At 51.6% G+C, this 5,020-nt stretch overlaps 1 long non-coding RNA gene across 1 annotated transcript; it reads left to right on the top strand.

Moving 5' to 3' along the window:
- The first annotated feature begins 595 nt into the window (after positions 1–595).
- On the top strand, positions 596–3,797 carry LOC130491797 (uncharacterized). Its single transcript, XR_008933863.1, has 3 exons — positions 596–651; positions 852–985; positions 3,778–3,797. It is a non-coding gene; the product is annotated as an uncharacterized LOC130491797 (long non-coding RNA).
- The last annotated feature ends 1,223 nt before the right edge of the window (positions 3,798–5,020 follow it).

The following is a 5,020-nucleotide window of genomic DNA, read 5'->3' as shown; positions in this document are numbered from 1 at the left end:
TGGTATCCTGGTTAACAGCAGTGGGCTCTAATCTGGAGAACCGGTTCGATTCCCCACTCCTCCACATGAAGCCAGCTGGGTGACCTTGGGCTAGTCACACTGTCTCAGTCCCACCTACCTCACAAGGTGTCTATTGTGGGGAGAGGAAGGAGATTGTAAGCCGTTTTGATTCTCCTTAAAAGGCAGAGAGAGTTGGCATATAAAAACCAACTCTTCTTCTGCTAAGGATAGCACAGGCTATCCCTATCTCATGAGATCTCAGAAGCTAAGCAGGGTAAGCCCTGGTTAGAACTTGGGAGGGAGACCACCAAGGAAGTCCAGGGCTGCTAAGAAGAGTCAGGCAATGCAAAGCTGCCTCTGTCCATCTCTTGTTTGAAAACCCTACAAAGTCACCCTAAGTCAGCTGAGACTTGATGGCAAAACAAAAAAAGGAAGCCAGGAAATGGGCAGATGGTGCAAATAGATTGCATGAACTGAACTCCCTGCCTTTCCCAACCACCACCACCCAAAATCTGTGTTGCCTGAGCACCAAGAGGTTTTGCCTAAGCAAGGTGGGTTTTGTTTCTCAGGATGTCACAGGATAAAGAGCTGGTAGAGCAGGAGCGGGACACCAGTCGGCGGGAGCTACGGGAGTTATTGGACTGCCGAGAGGTGAGGTGGCTGGGTATGAACGGCAAAGGGGGCAGCTGGCATGGGAAGGGGGGATTTCATGCCAGAGGAGGTGTTCTCTGCTAAGTCGGGCCCTGCCGGTCCAGGTCTGTATGGGTGGCGGGCGTAAGAGCAAAAGGAGCCGTTCTGGTTGTGTAGATCTTTGCCAGACCCCCCCTTTTTTTGTCTCCTCCTCCCGACAGTTTATAGAGCAAGAGAATCGAGTCTGCCGGAGCCATCTCCGGGAGGTGGAGGAGGAGCTGAAGGCCAGCCGTTCGGCCCTGTGGGAGCGCAGCACCCAGCTAGAGGATCTGAAAGATGCCCACCAAAGCCTTCGGTGAGCTCTCGCCTGCGTCTCCTGGGGCACAGGCCCAGCGTGGTATAGTGGTTAAGAGCGGTGGTTTGGAGAGGTGGACTCTGATCTAGAGAACCGGGTTTGATTCCCCACTCCTCCACATGAGCAGTGGAGGCTAATCTGGTGAACTGGATTTGTTTCCCCACTCCTACACGTGAAAGCCAGTTGGGTGACCTTGGGCTAGTCACAGTTCTCTTAGAGCTCTCTCAGCCCCCCTACCTCACAGGGTGTCTGTTGTGGGGAGGGGAAGGGAAGATGATTGTAAGCCGGTTTGATTCTTCCTTAAGTGGTAGAGAAAGTTGGCATATAAAAACCAACTCTTCTTCATGTTCTCTTCTTTTGTGCTGCTAGAACATCACAGGCAGCATCTTCTGTGGGTGGCAGGTGCAGGTGGGTCAGACCCCTAGAACGCCATGTAGCCCGACACGCAAATGTTCTTGTTCTGTAGATACGGTGGAGATGATAGCACATATATTGTTCCATTGCGCACATTACGATGATGCCAGAAATCGTTTATTTACTCCCCTGCTGTCTCGGTTTGTACACTCTTACACCCCCGAGGCCTCTTTGGTAGAATATCTACTGGAAGACAGGGTGACCTTTATTTCACGCTCTGTGGCAACATTTTGCTCTTGTGTCTGTTGGAAACAGAAGGCATTAATGATGAACGAAGATCCTACGGGTAAATCTTCAGACTAGTAAGCACGGATGCGATGTTGTAAGTGGGAGCTGCATGGTTTTTATCATAGGGTGTGTATTTTATATTTTGTGCTGGCCTTTGGCTGTAATAAAGATTTGGAATTTGGCCATGTAGCCTGGCAACAGCCATCCAGACGCTCAAAAGCGGCGCGTGGAAGGAAGGAATTCCTCCTCCACGTTGCTTGCCTTCTTATTCCTATTTCTTGGCAAATCCTCATTTCTTAAGAGCTTCTTGCTAGACTAAATGCTAACCCTTCTTATGGCTATGCAAGGTAGATACATGAACTTACCATATTCGGAAAGGACCTGCCCACATTCTTCTAGTTCTATTTGGTTCTCAAGCACACGTGCTCCTGGAGTATAGTTTGTACAAGGATCTAAGATCAAGTTGAAGAGCCCTGTGGCGCAGAGTGGTAAGCTGCAGTGCTGCAGTCCAAGCTCTGCTCACGACCTAAGTTCGATCCCGACAGAAGTCAGTTCCAGGTAGCCGGCTCCAGGTTGACTCAGCCTTCCATCCTTCCAAGGTTGGTCAAATGTGTACCCAGCTTGCTGGGGGTAAAGGGAAGAGGACTGGGGAAGGCACTGGCAAACCACCCCGTAAACAAAGTCTGCCTAGGAAACGTCGGGATGTGACGTCACCCCATGGGTCAGGAATGACCCGGTGCTTGCATGGGGGACCTTTACCTTTTTATTATAAGATCAAGTTATATTATTCCTCTTCTAACAGTTTGGACAAGTACCTCTGTGTCTGGGTTAATACCCTGCTTAATAAGTGACAGCGATCCTAAAGTGACATTGGCAGTGGCAAAATTTATCTCAGTCCTTATATCCCTTAAACAATAGTTTTAGAATTATGCTGTTCAAGACTGATGAATCAAGGAACTTCTAAGGAAGGAAGAGCCGCCTTTTCTTCTCCCCTCCCTCCGTCGCAGTTTGGAGCTTTACAGCCTCTGAACATGGGAGGTTTGATTTCATAATCGGGGTCGATAATCCCTCTGGCCCTCTTCCGTGAATCAAAGAAGGAAGCAGGGAACAGTCTGAGTTGGGCTGAAGGTTTGCCCAGATTTTCCTTGGCTTCAGTGGGGGGAGGTCACGGTTGAGGGGGAAAGCCCCTCCCTCAGAAAGCAGTCCCCCACCCCCAGATTTGTCTCTACACTTTACATCCTGCCTCGCCTGCACAAGTTCCTCAGGTTAGTGCTACAGACCAGAGTATGTGCAGAGTTGGCCCTTTAGACCATCCTAGTATTTCTTTCTCATCTGACTGGCACCTGCCACCTGAGGTCCTTTCACTGGAGATGCCAGGGATTTAGACTAGAAGAAGAAGAATTGGCTTTTACATGCCGACTTTCTCTACCACTTAAGGAAGAATCAAACTGGCTTACAATCACCTTCCCTTCTGCTCCCCACAACAGACACCCTGTGAGGTAGGTGGGGCTGAGAAAGTGTGACTAGCCCAAGGTCTCCCAGCTGGCTTTGTGTGTAGGAGTGGGGAAACAAATACGGTTCACCATATTAGCCTCTGCCACTCATGAGGAGGAGTGGGGAATCAAACCCGGTTTTCCAGATCAGACTCCACCGCTCCAAACCACCCCTCTTAACCACTGCACTACATTGTGTACAGACTTCCAGTGTGAAAAATGTGTGTTCTTGCACCGGCTGTTGGCTCCTACCCAGAACATAGTGATGGACCCAAGCCCACCAAGCAAATTTCTTAGCTGAACAGAGATTTGAACCCGGATTTGAAATGCGTCATTCTGCATTTGGCACTCAAGCCATTATGCTATGCTGGCTTTTGCTGCATGCTGTAAAATTGCTCGCTTTGGGTAGAAGGGATGGTTGTATTTACTGCTCCAGTCTTCTCCAATTCCACCCCCCATCAAGAAAAACTGGGGGGGGGAATGAGGGGTCTTACATGGGGTGCTGGGGGTAGAAGGGATGGTTGTGTTTAACTGCTCCAGTCTTCTCCGATTCTCCCCCCACCCCAATCAAGAAAAGCTTGGGGGGGGGGGATGGGAGCTCTTCCGTGGGTTTCTGGTTTGCCCTGTACCAGCATGCAACATGTGCCCCCTTCCCAGGCAGGAACAGGAAGCTCTCTGCAGGGAGCTGGCCGCCTCCCAAGCTGAGCTCCAGCGCACTCAAGGCAGCCTGGAGAAGTTCTGTAAGGCACTGCCGGAGATTCAGAAGGTCCAGGCACAGTTCTTGGGACTCGTGGACTCGCTGGAAGAGGAGGAGGTAGGAGCCAGGAGGGGCTCTTCCCTCCGACAGCTGCTGCCCTCCTTTCCCAGAATGCCCGCCGGGAAATGGGTGCCCCATTTTGCTCCTCACACCCTTCTCTTCCTACTGTGTTGCAGGCAACAGACGGCACCCAGCAGAGTGCAATGTGCACTCCTGCACGGCAGGCGCTGCACAGCTTGGGGTCCTCCTTTGTAGACAGCATCTTGCGTGCGGTGGCGCAAAAAGGTGCGGCTCAAAGTCTCTCCTGTCAAATGGCTCTGGATTGCCACTGCAACTTTCCGCTGCTCAGGCTTCCTCCCTTGTGGCCAAGGCTGTTCCAGTCTCCCCTCCCCGGTGTCAAATCTTAGATTGTAAACTCACATGAACACACATGAAGCTGCCTAATGCTGAATCAGACCCTTGGTCCATCAAAGTCAGAGATGTCTGCTCGGACCGGCAGCGCCTCTCCAGGGTCTCAGGCAGAGGTCTTTCACATCACCTACCTGCCCTGTCTCTTGAACTGGAGGTGCTGGGGATTGAACCTGAGTCCTTCTGCATGCTAAGCAGATGCTCCACCACTGAGCCACAGCCCCTCCCCAACTCCTGGGCAGGGGGGCACAGGGAGTGTGCTATTTTCTAATTGCTCTTCCTTACCTGTATCTCGACACGGGATGCAGCCTGACGTTGAGCTGAGAGATGGAATTCCAGAGTTCAGGCCCCAGTGGGGTGTCCTCTAGTAAGCTGCTGGCTCTCTGTCTCCCTTCCCCCCCGCATGCGAAACCTGCAGGGCAGGTTTGAGGGAGGAGCTCTGGCTCAGTAGTAGAGCCTCTGCTTGGCATGCAGAAGGTCCCAGGTTCAATCCCCGGCGTCTCCAGTTAAAGGGACCAGACAAGTAGGTGGTGTGAAAGACCTCAGCCTGAGACCCTGGAGAACCGCTGCTGGTATGAGTAGACAATACTGACTTTGATGGGCCAAGGGTCTGTTTCAGTAGAAGGCAGCTTCACGTGTTCAGTTGAACAGGCTGAATAAATGTATCCCATGAAAGACACTGTAAGAGACCAGTGGGAAGCCCCTTCTCACCTGTGCTCCCGGTCTTCCAGGTGA

Source organism: Euleptes europaea, chromosome 19, assembly GCF_029931775.1.
Source record: "Euleptes europaea isolate rEulEur1 chromosome 19, rEulEur1.hap1, whole genome shotgun sequence".
NCBI classification, from domain to species: Eukaryota; Metazoa; Chordata; class Lepidosauria; order Squamata; family Sphaerodactylidae; genus Euleptes; species Euleptes europaea.
Note: the sequence above shows the minus strand (reverse complement) of the source record. Positions and strands in the feature narration are given on the sequence as shown.